The sequence below is a fragment of the Globicephala melas genome, chromosome 15 (assembly GCF_963455315.2).
Source record: "Globicephala melas chromosome 15, mGloMel1.2, whole genome shotgun sequence".
NCBI lineage: Eukaryota > Metazoa > Chordata > Mammalia > Artiodactyla > Delphinidae > Globicephala > Globicephala melas.
This window is the reverse complement of record NC_083328.1, coordinates 56,222,300-56,242,113: the sequence shown is the minus strand read 5'-3', so window position 1 is coordinate 56,242,113 and position 19,814 is coordinate 56,222,300. Positions and strand designations below refer to the sequence as shown.

Here is a 19,814-nt window from a genome sequence, read left to right as displayed (position 1 = left end):
CACCATCCTAATCAAGATATAGAACATTTCTTTATCCCCAGAGAATTCCCTGTACCCCTTTGCAGTTAATCACCACTCCTAACCACTGATCTGATTTCCATCATTACAGATAAATCTTCCTTATTCTAGAATTTCATATTCAAATGGAATCACACAGTATGTACTCTTTTGTGTTTAGCTTTTAGTCTCTCAGTAGGTGAGAGACTCTTAAACAGCTATATAGATTCACGTTATATTCCTAGCTTGTCCTAGTTATTCTATTATCTACAGCTGGTGTCTCCTAAAGATCATTAACTTCATCTTTGAATATATCAATTTTATGGTTAATTTTTGGATACTTCTTTCTACACAAAATTCCTGGTTATCCTATTCAGGTGTTGTTATTGTTTTCATGGAAGAACATTTCACCATGTCCTGGGTGTTCCTTTCCATTTTTAAGTCTTTCTTCAGTGGAACACTTTCTACCTATTATTTTTTTAAAGCCTTCAGCAGAGGAAACGTGTAGCTTGATTCACTCACCATATTTTGCCCCAGTCAAAATCTAAGGGAAAGCAGGAACTCCAAGGTGCTCAAGACTGGAGTGGTGGGACTTCCCTGGTGGCTCAGTGGTTAAGAATCCGCCTGCCAATGCAGGGCACACAGGTTCAAGCCCTGGTCCGGGAAGATCCCACATGCCGCAGAGCAACTAAGCTCATGCACCACAACTACTGAGCCCGCGCTCTAGAGCCTGCGAGCCACAACTACTGAGCCCATGCGCCACAACTACTGAAGCCTGTGCACCTACAGCCCGTGCTCTGCCACAAGAGAAGCCACCACAATGAGAAGCCTGTGCACCGCAACGAAGAGCAGCCCCCGCTTGCCGCAAAACTAGAGAAAGCCTGCGCGCAGCAGCGAAGACTCAACACAGCCAAAAATAAATAAACAAATTTATATACATATAAAACACAGACTGGGGTTTCCCAGGTGGCGCAGTGGTTGAGAGTCCGCCTGCCGATGCAGGGGACACGGGTTCGTGCCCCGGTCCGGGAAGATCCCACATGCCGCAGAGCGGCTGGGCCCGTGAGCTATGGCCGCTGAGCCTGCACATCCAGAGCCTGTGCTCCGCAACGGAAGAGGCCACAACAGTGAGAGGCCCGCGTATCGAAAAAAAACAAAAACAAAAACACAGACTGGAGTGGTGAAGCCCCTTTTATGGTGAGACATCTGCTGATATGTGCCAGTCCTCTTGGGCCAAGGAAACACAAGTCCAAGCTCACAGCCTAGCCCAGGTGGGTTCCTACATTAAGCCAGGAGGGAAGATAAAGCAAGTGGATACACACGGCCTCTTTCATTCACACCATTGTTCTTTTTTTATTTTCACCTTTTACTTTCATATAATCATGGAAAAAACCCTCTGTGTCTACTGTCCTATACATCTGTTCATTGGAAACATGTATAACTAACATACACATAACATGATCAATACCTGGAACCTGTTTAACCATTCTCATTCATTTATCTGGCTTCTTTTATTTCATTCCCTATTAAAAATTTTTTCTTCTCTTCAAGTATATTCTGTGAATTCTCAACTTATCCTCCATTTTTGTATCTTTAACATTATTTCCCTCTTTCTTAGAGCTTTATGCTTTATTTTGTTACTTCATCCAACTTCTCTGGAATACTTTTCAGATCTCTTAAAACGTGACTTCTGCTCTTACATTATCTATGTGATGCTGCCCGCAAATGCTCACAGCATGTATATTACTGTCTGTTTTTTCATCTGCAATCTTCTATGTTCCTCTTTTAAGTTGATGTATTTACTCTAGGAGGGAGGCAGTCCATACAGAACACACCAAGAAGAGGCCTGACAGGGCAAATTCATCTCCCTTCCTGGTTAGCATCATCTACTGGAAGAGGTTGTTGGCCACATTACATCAAGCACACCACTGTGCACTTCAGTCTAATTCAACAAGGCACTGGGTGCCAGGTCTGTAGTAAAGAAAGAAACAAGAAAAATGTGTTCAGAGAAGGGGAGAAATCTCACATGACATGCTCACTTCAGAATTCTGCCTAGGTTTGGAATTTTCCCAGAAAAATGGAGAAAATTCTTTTTTTTCTTTTCCACTTCTATCTTCTGTATAAGTACATATATATATATATATATATATATAAATGTATACACATATATACTTTTTCATATTCTTTTCCATTATGGTTTATTATAGGATATTAAATGTAGTTCCCTGTGTTATACAGTAGGACCTTGTTGTTTATCTATTTTATATATAATAGTTTTTATCTGCTAGTTCCAAACTCCTAATTTATCCCTCCCTCACCCCCTTTCTCCTTGGGTAACCATAAGTTTGTTTTCTACATCTGTGAGTCTGTTGTTTTGTAAGTAAATTCATTTGTATCATATTTTAGATTCCACATATAAGTAACATCATATGGTATTTGTCTTCCTCTTTCTGGCTTACTTCACTTAGTATGATAATCTCTAGGTCCATGCACATTGCTGAAAATGGCATTATTTCACTCCTTTTTTATGGCTGAGTACTATTCCACTGTATATATGTACCACATCTTCTTTATCCATTCCTCTGTTGATGGACATTTAGGTTGGTTCCATGTCTTGGCTATTGTAAATAGTGCTGCAATGAACATTGGGGTGCATGTGTCTTTTTGAATTAGCGTTTTCTCCAGATATATGCTCAGGAGTGGGATTGCTGGATCATACAGTAGTTCTATTTTTAGTTTTTTGAGGACCCTCTCATAGTTCCTGCACCAATTTACATTCTGGCCATCAGTGTAGGAGGGTTCTCTTTTCTCCACAACCTCTCCAGCTTTTGTTATTGTAGACTTTTGATTTTTTAAAAAACTATTTATTTATTTTTGGCTGCATCAGGTCTTAGTTGCAGCACATGGGCTCTTTTGTTGTGGCACGTGGGCTCTTCATTGCGGCACGCGAGCTTCTCTCTAGTTGGGCTGCGCGGGCTCTAGAGCGCGTGGGCTCTGTAGTTGTGGCATGTGGGCTCAGTTGCCCTGTGGCATGTGGGATCTTAGCTCCCCAACCAGGGATCAAACCCAAGTCCCTTGCATTGGAAGGTGGATTCTTAACCACTGGACCACCAGGGAAGTCCCCGTAGACTTTTTAATGATGGCTATTCTGACTGCTGAGAGGAGATACCTCACTGTACTTTTGATTTGTATTTCTCTAATAATTAGTGATGCTGAACATCTTTTCACGTACTTGTGGCCATCTGTACGTCTTCTTTGGAGAAATGTCTGTTTAGGTCTTCTGCCCATTTTTTGATTTGGTTGTTTGTGTTTCTGATATTGAGTTGCATGAACTGTGTATATTTTGGAACTTAAGCCCTTGTCGGTTGTATAGTTTGTAAGTGTTTTCTCCCATTCCGTTAGGTTGTCTTTTCATTTTCTTTATGGTTTCCTTTGCTGTGCAAAAGCTTATAAGTTTGATTAGGTGCCATTTGTTTATTTTTGCTTTTATTTCTATTGCCTTGGGAGTTTGACCTAAGAAAACATGTAAGGCCTTTCTTCAAGGTTCACCTATAATAAAAATAGGCTGCTGTGGCTTGCCCTATGTCAGATCCAGGAACTTAACAACCATTTCAAAATTATATGTATATAGAGGGATGCACTCTGGGTTTCTAAAAGCAAACTTGGGAAACATACAGTTAGAACTGGGCACATTAATGGGAATTCCCTGGTGGTTTAGTGGTTAGGACTCAGCTCTTTCACTGCCGTGGGCCCAGGTTCAATCCCTAGTCGGGGAACTAAGATCCCACAAGCCACACAGTGAGGCCAAAAAAAAAAAGAACTGCGCACATTAACAAATTTGGGAACTTTCTAATGTCCAGCTTATTTTAAAAAGTTTTACCCTTAGTTCTATTAAAAAAGAAAAAAAGATTTGTCAAATCAAAACCTCTGCTTATGAGAGACCTTCAAGATGGTGGAGGAGTAAGACGTGGAGATCACCTTCCTTTCCACAAATACATCAGAAATACATCTACATGTGGAACAACTCCTACAGAACACCTACTGAATGCTGGCAGAAGACCTGACTTCCCCAAAGGCAAGAAACTCCCCACATACCTGGGTAGGGCAAAGGAAAAAAGAAAAAACAGAGAAAAGAATAGGGACAGGACCTGCACCCCTGGGAGGGAGCTGTGAAGGAGGAAAAGTTTCCACACACTAGGAAGCTCCTTCACTGGCGGAGACAGGGGATGGCAGGGGAAGGCTTCGGAGCCACGGAGGAGAGCACAGCAATAGCGGTGCAGAGGGCAAAGTGGAGAGATTTCCACACAGAGGATTGGTGCTGACCAGCACTCACCAGCCTGAGAGACTTGTATGCTCACCTGCCGGGATGGGTGGGGCGTGGGAGCTGAGGCTTGGGCTTCAGAGGTCGGATCCCAGGGAGAGGACTGGAGTTGGCTGCGTGAACACAGCCTGAAGGGGGCTAGTGCGCCACAGCTAGCCGGGAGGGAGTCCAGGAAAAAGTCTGGAACTGCCTAAGAGGCAAGAGACCATTCTTTCGGGGTACAGAAGGAGAGGGGATTCAGAACACCACCTAAACGAGCTCCAGAGACGGGCGCAAGCTGCGGCTATCAGAGCGGACACCAGAGACGGGCATGAAACGCTAAGGCTGCTGCTGCCGCCACCAAGAAGCCTGTGTGCGAGCACAGGTCACTACCCACACCTCCCCTCCTGGGAGCCTGTGCAGCCCGCCACTGCCAGGGTTCCATGATCCAGGGACAACTTCCCCAGGAGAACACACAGCACGGCTCAGGCTGTTGCAACGTCATGCCAGCCTCTGCCACCGCAGGCTCACCCCGCATTCCATACCCCTCCCACCCTCTGGCCTGAGTAAGCCAGAGCCCCCCTAATCAGCTGCTACTTTAACCCCGTCCTGTAACAGGTGACCTACACGCAGAGGCAGGGCCAGATCCAAAGCTGAACCCCAGGAGCTGTGTGAACAAAGAAGAGAAAGGGAAATCTCTCCCAACAGCCTCAGGAGTAGTGGATTAAATCTCCACAATCAACTTGATGTACCCTGCACCTCTGGAATACTTGAATAGACAACGAATCTTCCCAAAATTGAGGCAGTGGATTTTGGGAGCAATTGTAGACTTGGGGTTTGCCTTCTGTATCTAATCTGTTCCTGGATTTATGTTTATCTTAGTTTAGTATTTAGACTTTATTATCATTGGTAGATTTATTGATTTGGTTGCTCTCTTCCATTTTTAAAATATATACATATATATATATATATATATAATGTTTTCCTTTTTCTCTTTTTGTGAGTGTGTATGTGTATGCTTCTTTGTGTGATTCTGTCTGTATAGCTTTGCTTTTACCATTTGTCCTAGGGTTCTGTCTGTCTGGTATTTTTTTTGTAGAGTTTTTAGCACTTGTTATCATTGGTAGATTTGTTTTTCGGTTGGGTTGCTCTCTTTTTTCTTTTTTTTCCTTTTTTATTACTTTTTAATATTATTTTTAAATTTTAATAATGTTATTTTATTTTATTATTACTTTCCTTCATTCCTTCCTTTTCTTTCCTTCATTCTCTCTCTCCCTCCCTCCCTCCTTCCTCCCCCCCTTTCTTTCTTTCTTTTTCTCCATTATTTCTGAGCTGTGTAGCTGACAGGCTCTTGGTGCTCCAGCCAGGTGTCATGCTTGTGCCTCTGAGTTGGGAGAACCAGGTTCAGGACATTGGTCTAACAGAGACCTCCCAGCTCCATGTAATATCAAATGGCAAAAGCTCCCCCAGAGATCTCCATCTCAACGCTAAGACCCAGCTCCACTCAATGACCAGCAAGCTACAGTGATGGACACCCTATGCCAAACAACTAGCAAGACAGGAACACAACCCCACCTATTAGCAGAGAGGCTGCCTAAAATCATAATAAAGTCACAGACACCCCAAAACACACCACCAGACGCAGTCCTGCCCACCAGAAAGACAAGATCCAGCCTTATCCACCAGAACACAGGCACCAGTCTCCTCCATCAGAAAGCCTACACAACCCACTGAAACAACCTTAGCCACTGGGGGCAGACACCAAAAACAACGGGAACTAAGAACATGCACGCTGCGAAAAGGAGACCCCAAACACAGTAAGGTAAGCAAAATGAGAAGACAGAGAAACACACAGCAGTGGAAGGAGCAAGGTAAAAACCCACCAGACCAAACAAATGAAAAGGAAGTAGGCAGTCTACCTGAAAAAAAATTCAGAGTAATGATAGTAAAGATGATACAAAATCTTGGAAACAGAATGGAGAAAATACAAGAAATGATTAATAAGGACCTAGAGGAACTAAAGAGCAAACAAACAATGATGAACAACCTAATAAATGAAATTAAAAATTTTGTAGAAGGAATCAATAGCAGAATACCTGAGGCAGTAGAATGGATAAGTGACCTGGAAGATAAAATAGTGGAAATAACTACTGCAGAGCAGAATAAAAAAAAAGAATGAAAAGAATTGAGGATAGTCTCAGAGACCTCTGGGACAACATTAAACACACCAACATTCTAATTATAGGGGTCCCAGAAGAAGAAGAGAAAAAGAAAGGGACTGAGAAAATATTTGAAGAGATTATAGTTGAAAACTTCCCTAATATGGGAAAGGAAATAGTCAATCAAGTCCAGGAAGTGCAGAGAGTCCCATACAGGATAAATCCAAGGAGAAACATGCCACGACACATATTAATCGAACTATCAAAAATTAAATACAAAGAAAAAATACTAAAAGCAGCAAAAGAAAAGCAACAAATAACATACAAGGGAATCCCCAAAAGGTTAACAGCTGATCTTTCAGCACAAACTCTGCAAGCCAGAAGGGAGTGGCAGGACATATTTAAAGTGATGAAAGGGAAACACCTACAACCAAGATTACTCTACCCAGCAAGGATCTCATTCAGATTCGACAGAGAAATTAAAACCTCTATAGACAAGCAAAAGCTAAGAGAATTCAGCACCACCAAGCCAGCTTTAAAACAAATGCTAAAGGAACTTTTTTAGGCAGGAAACTCAAGAAAAGGAAAAGACCTACAATAACAAACACAAAACAATTAAAATGGTAATAGGAACATACATATCGATAACACCTTAAATGTAAATGGATTAAATGCTCCAACCAAAAGACATAGACTGGCTGAATGGATACAAAAACAAGACCTGTATATATGCTGTCTACAAGAGACCCACTTCAGACCTAGGGACACATACACACTGAAAGTGAGGGGATGGAAAAAGTTATTCCATTCAAATGGAAATCAAAAGAAAGCTGGAGTAGCAATTCTCATATCAGACAAAATAGACTTTAAAATAAAGACTATTACAAGAGACAAAGAAGGACACCACATAATCATCAAGGGATCAGTCCAAGAAGAAGATACAACAATTGTAAATATTTATGCACCCAACACAGGAGCACCTCAATACATAAGGCAAATGCTAACAGCCATAAAAGGGGAAATTGACAGTAACACATTCTCCAGGATAGATCATATCTTGGGTCACAAATCAAGCCTTGGTAAATTTAATAAAATTGAAATCGTATCAAGTATCTTGTCTGACCACAACGCTATGAGACTAGATATCAATTACAGGAAAAAATCTGTAAAAAATAAACACATGGAGGCTAAACAACACTACTAAATAACCAAGAGCTCACTGAAGAAATCAAAGAGGAAATCAAAAAATACCTAGAAACAAATGACAATGGAGACACGACGACTCAAAACCTATGGGATGCAGCAAAAGCAGTTCTAAGAGCGAAGTTTATAGCAATACAATCCTACCTCAAGAAACAAGAAACATCTCGAATAAACAACCTAATCTTAAACCCAAAGCAATTAGAGAATGAAGAAGAAAAAACCCCTAAAGTTAGCAGAAGGAAATAAATCATAAAGATCAGATCAAAAATAAATTAAAAAGAAATGAAAGAAACAACAGCAAAGATCAATAAAACTAAAAGCTGGTCCTTTGAGAAGATAAACGAAATTGGTAAACCATTAGCCACACTCACCAAGAAAAAAAAGGAGAAGACTCAAACTAATAGAATTAGAAATGAAAAAGGAGAAGTAACAACTGACACTGCAGAAATACAAATGATAAGGAGAGATTACTGCAAGCAACTGTATGCCAATAAAATGGACAACCTGGAAGAAATGGACAAATTCTTAGAAAAGCATAACCTTCCAAGACTGAACCAGGAAGAAATAGAAAATATAAACAGACCAATCACAAGCACTGAAATTGAGACTGTGATTAAAAATCTTCCAACAAACAAAAGCCCAGGACCAGATGGCTTCACAGATGAATTCTAACAAACAGTTAGAAAAGAGCTAACACCTATCCTTCTCAAACTCTTCCAGAATATAGCACTTCCAAACTCATTCTACAAGGCCACCATCACCCTGATACCAAAACTAGACAAAGATGTTACACAGAAAGAAAACTACAGGCCAATATAACTGATGAACATAGATGCAAAAATCCTCAACAAAATACTAGGAAACAGAATCCAACAGCACATTAAAAGGATCATACACCATGATCAAGTGGGATTTATCCCAGGATGCAAGGATTCTTTAATATACGCAAATCAATCAATGTGATAAACCATATTAACAAATTGAATAAAAACCATATGATCATCTCAATAGATGCAGAAAAAGCTTTCGACAAAATTCAACACCCATTTATGATAAAAACCCTCCAGAAAGTAGGCATAGAGGGAACTTACCTGAACATAATAAAGGCCATATGACAAACCCACAGCCAACATCATTCTCAATGGTGAAAAACGGAAACCATTTCCTCTAAGATCAGGAAAAAGACAAGGTTGTCCATTCTCACCACTATTATTCAACATAGTTTGGAAGTTTTAGCCATGGCAATCAGAGAAGAAAAAGAAATAAAAGGAATACAAATCGGAAAAGACGTAAAGCTGTCACTGTTTGGAGATGACATGATAGTAGACATAGAGAATCCTAAAGATGCTACCAGAAAACTACAAGAGCTAATCAATGAATATGGTAAAGTAGCAGGATGCAAAATTATGCACAGAAATCTCTTGCATTCCTATACACTAATGATGAAAAATCTGAAAGAGAAATTAAGGAAACAATCCCATTTACCACTGCAACAAAAAGAATAAAATACCTAGGAATAAACCTACCTAAGGAGAAAAAAGACCTGTATGCAGAAAACTATAAGACACTGATGAAAGAAATTAAAGATGATACAGATTGAGAGATATACCATGTTCTTGGACTAGAAGAATCAACATTGTGAAAATGACTATACTACCCAAAGCAATCTACAGATTCAAGGCAATCCCTATCAAACTAACCACCAATGGCATTTTTCACAGAACTAGAACAAAAAATTTCAATTTGTATGAAAACACAAAAGACCCAGAATAGCCAAAGCAATCTTGAGAAAGAAAAATGGAGCTGGAGGAATCAGGCTCCCAGACTTCAGACTATACTACAAAGCTACAGTAATCAAGAGAGTATGGTGCTGGCACAAAAACAGAAATATAGATCAATGGAACAGGATAGAAAGCCCAGAGATAAACCCATGCACATATGGTCAGCTTATTTTTGATAAAGGAGGCAAGAATATACAATGGAGAAAAGACAGCTTCTTCAATAATTGGTGCTGTGAAAATTGGACAGCTATATGTAAAAGAATGAAATTAGAAAACTCCCTAACACCATACACAAAAATAAACTCAGAATGGATTAAAGACCTAAATGTAAGGCCAGACACTATCAAACTCTTTGAGGAGAACACAGGCAGAACACTCTATGACATAAATCACAGCAAGATCCTTTCTGACCCACCTCCTAGAGAAATGGAAATAAAAACAAAAATAAACAAATGGGACCTAATTAAACTTAAAAGCTTTTCCACAGCAAAGGAAAACGTAAACAAGATGAAAAGACAACCCTCAGAATGGGAGAAAATATTTGCAAATGAAGCAACTGTCAAAGGATTTATCTCCAAAATTTCCAAGCAGCTCATGCAGCTCAATAACAAAAAAACAAACAACCCAATCCAAAAATGGGCGGAAGACCTACATAGACATTTCTCCAAAGAAGATATACAGGTTGCCAACAAATACATGAAAGGATGCTCAGCATCACTAATCATTAGAGAAATGCAAATCAAAACTACAATGAGGTATCACCGCACACCAGTGAGAATGGCCATCATCAAAAAATCTACAAGCAATAAATGCTGGAGAGGGTGTGGAGAAAAGGGAACCCTCTTGCACTGTTGGTGGGAATGTAAATTGTTACAGCCACTATGGAGAACAGTATGGAGGTTCCTTAGAAAACTAAAAATAGAACTACCATACGACCCAGCAATCCCACTACTGGCATATACCCTGAAAACCATAATTGAAAAGGAGTCAGGTACCACGATGTTCATTGCAACTCTATTTACAATAGGCAGTACATGGAAGCAACCTAAGTGCCCACTGACAGATGAATGGATAAAGAAAATGTGGCACATATATACAATGGAATATTACTCAGCCATAAAAAAACCGAAATTGAGTTATTTATAGTGAGGTGGATGGACCTAGAGTCTGTCATACAGAGTGAAGTAAGTCAGAAAGAGAGAAACAAATACCGTATGCTAATACATATATATGCAATCTAAAAAAAAAAAAAGGTTCTGAGGAACCTAGGGGCAGGATAGGAATAAAGACGCAGATGTAGAGAGTGGATTTGAGGACACGGGGAGGGGGATGGGTAAGCTGGGGGAAGTGAGAGAGTGGCATGGACATATATACACTACCAAATGTAAAACAGATAGGTAGTGGGAAGCAATCGCATAGCACAGGGAGATCAACTCGGTGTTTGTGACCACCTAGAGGGGTGGGATAGGGAGGGTGACGCAAGGAGATATGGGCATGTATGTATACGTATAGCTGATTTACTTTGTTATAAAGCAGAAACTAACACAGCATTGTGAAGCAATTATACTCCAACAAAGATGAAACAACCAAACAGAGTCCATCAGCGTCGCGTGGAGAGGAGGTCGCCGCTGCTGCCACCGCCACCGCCGGACCCCAGGCCCCCACGACCCCGCCCGCCGCGTCGCCATGGCCTGACGGCTGCGAAGTCCCCCGGGTGCGGAAGCCGCTGTGACGGCGACGACAGCCAGCCACCCGCCACGAGATGGAGCCTGGGACGCAAGCACACGACCAAGGGGAGGCACTGGAAGTCCGAGGACGCCTAGGGCCCCCCCGAGGCCGCCGGGCGACCGCAGACCTGATAGCTTTACCACTCCCAAAGGCCCTAAGCCCCATTCTAGATGTTCAGACTGGGCAAGTGCAGTCGAAGAAGATGAAATGAGGACTAGAGTTAACAACGAAATTTCAAGATATAAAAGGAAACTCCTCATAAATGACTTTGGAAGGGAGAGAAAATCATCATTAGGAAGTTCGGATTCAAAGGAGTCTACGTCAGCATTGCCAGCTGACTTGGAGACCGATGAAAGTGTCCTGATGAGAAGACAGAAGCAGATCGACTATGGGAAGAACACCATCGCCTACGATCGCTATATTAAAGTCCCAAGGCACCTTCAACAGCCTGGCATTCATCCCAAAACACCCAACAAATTCAAGAAGTATAGTCCACGATCGTGGGACCAGCAGATCAAACTCTGGAAGGTGGCTCTGCATTTTTGGAATCCTCCAGCGGAAGAAGGATGTGATTTGCAAGAAATACGTCCTGTTGACCTCGGGGAGATGGAGATGGAATCCGCGGAGAGCAGCTCTGAGTCCCAGACGAGCTCTCAGGATAACTTCGACATGTACTGTGGCACACCCACGAAAGTTAGAAACGTGGACTGCCAGGCAGAGGACAAGTTTGACTTTAAAGCCTGTTTAACTGAACCCTTGAAAGACTTCTCAGCCATGAGCTAACTGTCGCCACCTGGAGGCCACTGGGAGCAGCGCTGCCTCCCCAGGTGGGAAGTGGCCTGCCAAGCATGCATCCTGCGTTTGTAACTGGAGGTTTCTAATAGTGTACAGTCTCATGGTGAATTGTTGTTCTTGCCTTATTTTCTTAAGAAACGTTAATTTTATGTAGAGGGAGTGTATTCTGCATATTTTAAACTGTAAAATGGAACTAAAATTCCAATTCCGAGGAAAATTGAACTCGAAGCAATCTTGCAACAATCTTAATCGCTTAATCTCCCGCATCCTTGAAGTCAACCTGACAAGTGTCAGTGTCAGTGTCCTCATAATCAGATACCTTTAATATCTTTATGGAAAGGGTTAGGGTTTGGGCTGTTTGTTAATATGTCAAGATTTGCTTTTTTCTTCATACAGAGAACTGAATAGTGAGATATTAAATTGAGCTGGTAAATTAATGGGGTTTATGTAAGTTATACAGTCTTAATTTGTTATTTGTAAATAGCACTAAGTAGGCCTTCTATCTATACTGTTTCCAAGAGTTTAGAAAGCAGAAAGATTTAGAAAGAACATTTTTTTTACAGTCAGTTAACTTACCATGTAAAATTGTTGTGAATGATAATGTGTACAGATTTTCTGTTCAAATATTCAATTGTAAACTTCTTGTTAAGACTGTTGTGTTTCTATTGCTTTTGTATAGAATGACATTGCAAAAATAAAAAGGACCTTCTTTAACTACGTTGCCAAAAAAAAAATTAAAAAAAAGAAAAAAAAAAGAAAAATCCTTTAATGCAGGTTAGCCAATCCAAAAAAAAAAACACCCCTCATTATCAAAGGTTGTAATTAAAATTTTAATTATGATTTTATTGTGTTTTTCATCTCAACTATATAACAGAAACTCCGAGATGACAGAATCTGTGATGTTTTGATCATTATGGCATTCCCAGCATCTAGGATGTGCTGAGAATACATTTATTAAATGAAAGATTAAGTAGCAATATAAACTTACCAAGTATATACACGATCAAATGAAAACTTCTCTCAAAAAACACATTTCAAACAAATATCATATATTAACGCATAAATGTGGAATCTAGAAAAATGGTACAGATGAACCGGTTTGCAGGGCAGAAATAGAGACACAGATGTAGAGAAGAAACGTATGGACACCAAGGGGGGAAAGTGGGGGTGGTGGTGGTGGTGTGATGAATTGGGAGATTGGGATTGACATATATACACTAATATGTATAAAATAGATAACTAATAAGAACCTGCTGTATAAAAAATAAATAAAATTCAACCCCCCCCCCAAAAACCACATTTCAGTGCGTTATATTGTCCCAAATGCCATGTTCTTGAGGCTCTGCAGAAGCCTTCTTGCAATAATCTAGAAGTTTCAGTTTCCGGTATCTTCCCATTCCCTTTTTTGTTCCTATTAGCTTTTTTGAGATATAATTTATGTACCTAAAATTCATTTTCAGTGTACCTTAAGTGTAATTCAATGATTTTTAGTAAATTTTGAGTTGTGCAATCATCACCATAATCCACTTCCAGATCATTTTTATCATCCCCAAAAGGAAACTGTACTCATTAGCTGTCATTCCCTATTCCAACCCCTAGCCCGAGGCAACTACTAATCCACTTCGTCTCTAAAGATTTGCCTTTTCTGGACATTTTATGTACGTGGAATCACAATATATGGTATTTTGTGTCTGGCTTCTTTCATTTAGCATAATGTCTTCAGTGTTCATCCACATTATAGCCTATATTAGTACTTTGTTTCCTTTTATTGACAAATAGTATTCCATTTTAAGGATAAACTGTATTTTCTTTATTCACTTACCAGTTGCCTGGACACTTGGATTGTTTCCATTAGTTGGCTATTATAAATAATACAGTTATAATAATGCTCAGCTGCTATGAACATTCATGTGAAACTTTTTGTGTGGACATATTTTTCACTTCTCTTGGCTATATAACTAGGAGTGAAGTTGCTGGGTCATATGGCAACTTAATGTTTAACCTTTTGAGGAACTGCCAGACTGTTTTCTAAAGTGGCTGCACAATTTTACAATCTCAGAGGCAGTGTATGAGGGTTTGAATTTCTCCACATCCTCTCCAAACTTATCTTTTTGATTTCAGCCATCCTAGTCAATGTGAAGTGGTACCTCACTGTGGTTTTTAATTTGCATTTCATTAATGATTAGTGATACTGAGCATCTTTTCATGTGCATACTGGCCATTTGCATATTATCTTTGTTGAAATATACGAATCCTTTGCCCAATTTTATTTCATTTTAAAAAATATTTTATTTATTTATTTAGTCATTGTTGGCTGCGTTGAGTCTTAGTTGTGGCATGCAGGATCTTTTATTGCAGCATGCGGGCCCTTCATTGTGGTGTGCAGGCTCAAGAGCACGTGGGCTCTGTAGTTTGCAGCACAGCAGGCTTTCTAGTTGAAGTGTGCAGGCTTAGTTGCCCCATGGCATGTGGGATCTTAGTTCCCCGACCAGGGAATCGAACCCGTATCCCCTGCATTGGAAGGTGGATTCTTTACCACTGGACCACCAGCGAACTCCCTGCCCAATTTTATTTTTAAAATTTTTTTGAATTTTATTTATATTTTTATACAGCAGTTTCTTATTAGTTATCTATTTTATACATATTAGTGTATGTATGTCAATCCCAATCTCCCAATTTATCCCACCACCACCACCACCCCCAGCCACTTTCCCCCCTTAGTGTCCCTACGTTTGTTCTCTACATCTGTGTCTCTATCTCTGCCCTGCAAACCGGTTCCTCTGTACCATTTTTCTAGGTTCCACATATACCTGTTAATACACGATATTTGTTTTTCTCTTTCTGACTTACTTCACTCTGTATGACAGTCTTTAGATCCATCCATGTCTCTACAAATGACCCAATTTCGTTCCTTTTTATGGCTGAGTAATATTCCATTGTATATATGTAACACAACTTCTTTATCCATTTGTCTGTTGATGGGCATTTAGGTTGCTTCCATGACCTGGCTATTGTAAATAGTGCTGCAATAAACATTGGGTGCATGTGTCTTTTTGAATTATGGTTTTCTCCAGGTATATGCCCAGTAGTGGCTTGCTGGATCATATGGTAATTCTATTTTTAGTTCTTTAAGGAACCTCCATACTGTTCTCCATAGTGGCTGTAACAATTTACATTCCCACCAACAGTGCAAGAGGGTTCCCTTCATCCATACCCTCTCCAGCATTTGTTGTTTGTAGATTTTGATGATGCCCATTCTAACTGGTGTGAGGTGATACCTCATTGTAGTTTTGATTTGCATTTCTCTAATAATTAGTGATGTTGAGCAGCTTTTCATGTGCTTCTTGGCCATCTGTATATCTTCTTTGGAGACATGTCTATTTAGGTCTTCTGCCCATTTTTGGATTGGGTTGTTTGTTTTTTTTTAATATTGAGCTGCATGAGCTGTTCATGTATTTTGGAGATTAATCCTTTGTCCGTTGATTCGTTTGCAAATATTTTCTCCCATTCTGAGGGTTGTCTTTTTGTCTTGTTTGTAGTTTCCTTTGCTTGGCAAAGTTTAAGTTTCATTAGGTCCCATTTGTTTTTTGTTTTTATTTCCATTACTGTTAGGAGGTGGATCAAACAAGATCTTGCTGTGATTTATGTCAAAGAGCGTTCTGCCTATGTTTTCCTCTAAGAGTTTTATAGTGTCTGGCCTTACATTTAGGTCTTTAAATGCAAAAAATGTAAAAAATAAACTCCATTTTGAGTTTATTTTTGTGTATGGTGTTAGGGAGTGTTCTAATTTCATTCTTTTACATGTAGCTGTCCACTTTTCCTAGCACCACTTATTGAAGAGACTGTTTTTTCTCCATTTTATGTCCTTGCCGCCTTTGTCATTGATTAGTTGACCATAGGTGCTTTCTATTCTGTTCCATTGAACTATATTTCTGTTTCTGTGCCAGTACCATATTGTCTTGATTACTGTAGCTTTGTAGTATAGTCTGAAGTCAGGGAGTCTGATTCCTCCAGCTCTGTCTTTTTCCCTCAAGACTGCATTGCCTATTTGGGGTCTTTTGTGCCTCCATACAAATTTTAAGATTTTTTGTCCTAGTTCTGTAAAAAATGCCACTGGTAATTTGATAGGGATTGCATTGATCTGTAGATTGCTTTGGGTAGTACAGTCATTTTCACAATATTGATTCTTCCAATCAAGAACATGATATATCTCTCCATCTGTTTAGCTCATCTTTGATCTCTTTCATCAGTGTCTTATAGTTTTCCGAGTACAGGTCTTTTACCTCGTAGGTATTCTATTCCTTTTTGGGGCAATGGTGAATGGGATTGTTTCCTTAATTTCTCTTTCTGATCTTTCGTTGTTAGTGTATAGGAATGCAAGAGATTTCTGTGCATTAATTCTGTATCCTGCAACTTTACCAATTTCATTGATTAGCTCTAGTAGTTTTCTGGTGGCATTTTTAGGATTCTCTATGTATAGTATCATGTCATCTGCAGTGACAGTTTTACTTCTTCTTTTCCAATTTGGATTCCTTTCATTTCTTTTTCTTCTCTGATTGCCGTGGCTAGGACTTCCAAAACTATGTCAAATAGTAGTGGCAAGAGTGGACATCCTTGTCTTGTTCCTGATCTTACAGAAATGCTTTCAGTTTTTCACCATTGAGAATGATGTTTGCTGTGGGTTTGTCATATATGGTCTTTATTATGTTGAGGTAAGTTCCCTGTATGCCCACTTTCTGGAGAGTTTTTATCATAAATGGGTGTTGAATTTTGTCAAAAGCTTTTTCTGCATCTATTGAGATGATCATATGGTTTTTCTCCTTCAATTTGTTAATATGGTTTATCACATCAATTGATTTGCATATATAGAAGAATCCTTGCATTCCTGGTATAAATCCCACTTGATCATAGTGAATGATCCTTTTACTGTGTTGTTGGATTCTGTTTGCTAGTATTTTGTTGAGGATTTTTGCATCTAGATTCATCAGTGATACTGGTCTGTAATTTTCTTTTTCTGGAGCATCTTTGTCTGGTTTTGGTATCAGGGTGATGTTGGCCTCATAGAATGAGTTTGGGTGTCCCTTCCTCTGCAATTTTTTGGAAGACTTTGAGAAGAATGGTGTTAGCTCCTCTCTAAATGTTTGATAGAATTCACCTGTGAAGCCATCTGGTCCTGGACTTTTGTTTATTGGAAAATTTTAATCACAGTTTCAATTTCATTATTTGTGATTGGTCTGTTCATATTTTCTATTTCTTCCTGGTTTAGTCTTGGAAGGTTGTACCTTTCTAAGAATTTGTCCATTTCTTCCAGGTTGTCCATTTTATTGGCATAGAGTTGCTTGTAGCTTGTAGTAGTCTCTTAGGATGCTTTGTATTTCTGTGGTGTCCACTGTAACTTCTCCTTTTTCATTTCTAATTGTATTGATATGAGTTCTCTCTTTTTCTTGATGAGTCTGGCTAAAGGTTTATCAATTTTAACTTCTCAAAGAACCAGCTTTTAATTTTATTGATCTTTGCTATTGTTTTCTTTGTTTCTATTTCATTTATTTCTGCTCTGATCTTTATGATTTCTTTCCTTCTACTAACTTTGGATTTTGTTTGTTCTTTTTCTAGTTCCTTTGGGTGTAAGATTAGATTGTTTATTTGAGATTTTTCTTGTTTCTTGAGGTAGGATTGTATTGCTGTAAACTTCCCTCTTAGAACTGCTTTTGCTGCATCCTATAGGTTTTGGATAGTCGTGTTTTTGTTGTCATTTGTCTCTAGGTATTTTTTGATTTCCTCTTTGATTTCTTCAGTGATCTTTTGGTTATTTAGTAACTTACTTTTTAGTCTCCATGCGTTTGTGTTATTATTTTTTCCCTGTTGATTTCTAATCTCATAGCATTGTGGTTGGAAAAGATGCTTGATATGATTTCATTTTTCTTAAAATTTACCGAGGCTTGATTTGTGACACAAAACATGATCAATCCTGGAGAATGTTCCATGTGCACTTGAGAAGAAAGTGTAATCTGTTGTTTTTGGATGGAATGTCCTATAAATGTCAATTAAATGTATCTGGTGTATTATGTCATTTAAAGCTTGTGTTTCCTTATTAATTTTCTGTCTGGATGATCTGTCCATTGGTGTAAGTGAGGTGTTAAAGTCCCCCACTATTATTGTGTTACTGTCAACTCCCTCTTTATAGGTGTTAGCATTTGCCTTATGTATTGAGGTGTTCGTATGTTGGGTGCATAAATAATTACAATTGTTATATCTTCTTCTTGGATTGATCCCTTGATGATTATGTGGTATCCTTCTTTGTCTCTTGTAATAATCTTTATTTAAAGTCTATTTTGTCTGATATGAGAATTTCTACTCCGGCTTTCTTTTTTTTTTTTTTGCAGTACACGAGCCTCTCACTGTTGTGGTCTCTCCCGTTGCGGAGCACAGGCTCCAGACGCGCAGGCTCAGCGGCCATGGGTCACAGGCCTAGCTGCTCCGTGGCATGTGGGATCTTCTTGGACTGGGACACGAACCTGTGTCCCCTGCATCGGCAGGCGGACTCTCAACCACTGCACCACCAGGGAAGTCCTCAAGTGGGTCTCTTGTAGACAGCATATATACCGGTCTTGTTTTTGTATCCATTCAGCCAGTTTATGTCTTTTGGTTGGAGTATTTAATCCATTTACATTTAAGGTAGTTATCAATGTGTATGTTCCTATTACCATTTTCTTAATTTTTATGGGTTTGTTTTTGTAGGTCCTTTTCTCCTCTTGTTTTTCCCACTTAGAGAAGTTCCTTTAGCATTTGTTGTAGAGCCGGATTGGTGGTGCTGAATTCTCTTAGCTTTTGCTTGTCTGTAAAGCTTTTGACTTCTCCATCGAATCTGAATGAGATCCTTGCTGGGTAGAGTAATCTTGGTTGTAGGTTCTTCCCTTTCATCACTTTAAATATATTGTGCCACTCCCTTCTGGCTTGTAGAGTTTCCACTGAGAAATCAGCTGTTAACCTTGTGAGAGTTCCCTTGTATGTTATTTGTCGTTTTTCCCTTGTTGCTTTCAATAATTTCTCTGTCTTTAATTTTTGTCAATTTGATTACTATGTGTCTCGGCATGTTTCTCCTTGGGTTTATCCTTCCTGGAACTCTCTGCGCTTCCTGGACTTGGGTGGTTATTTCCTCTCCCATGTTAGGGAAGTTTTTGTCATTTTTCCTTTGTTGCTTTCAATAATTTCTGTGTCTTTAATTTTTGTCAATTTGATTACTATGTGTCTCGGTGTGTTTCTCCTGCCTGGTACTCTCTGCACTTCCTGGACTTGGGTGGCTATTTCCCCCCCATGTTAGGGAAGTTTTTGACTATAATCTATTCAAATATCTTCTTAGGTCCTTTCTCTCTCTCTTCTCCTTCTGGGACCCCTATAATGAGAATGTTGTTGCGTTTAATGTTGTCCCAGAGTTCTCTTAGGCTGTCTTCATTTCTTTTCATTCTTTTTTCTTTATTCTGTTCCATGGCAGTGAATTCTACCATTTTGTCTTCTAGGTCACTTATCCATTCTTCTGCCTCAGTTATTCTGTTACTGATTCCTTCTAGTGTATTTTTCATTGCAGTTATTGTGTTGTTCATCTCTGTTTGTTCTTTAATTCTTCTAGGTCTTTGTTAAACATTTCTTGCATCTTCTCAATCTTTGCCTCCATTCTTTTTCCGAGGTCCTGGATCATCTTCACTATCATTATTCCGAATTCTTTTTCTGGAAGGTTGCCTATCTCCACTTCATTTAGTTATTTTTCTGGGGTTTTATCTTGTTCCTTCATCTGGTACAAAGTCCTCTGCCTTTTCATTTTGTCTGTTTTTCTGTGAATGTGGTTGTCCTTCC

The 19,814-nt window shown here is 39.4% G+C and overlaps 1 protein-coding gene and 1 pseudogene across 1 annotated transcript in view; one reads left to right on the top strand and one right to left on the bottom strand.

Moving 5' to 3' along the window:
• RNF24 (ring finger protein 24) overlaps positions 1-19,814 on the bottom strand; it is a 141,627-nt gene that overhangs the window by 52,800 nt on the left and 69,013 nt on the right. The window lies entirely within an intron of this gene.
• On the top strand, positions 11,018-12,640 carry LOC115847536 (histone RNA hairpin-binding protein pseudogene; annotated as a pseudogene).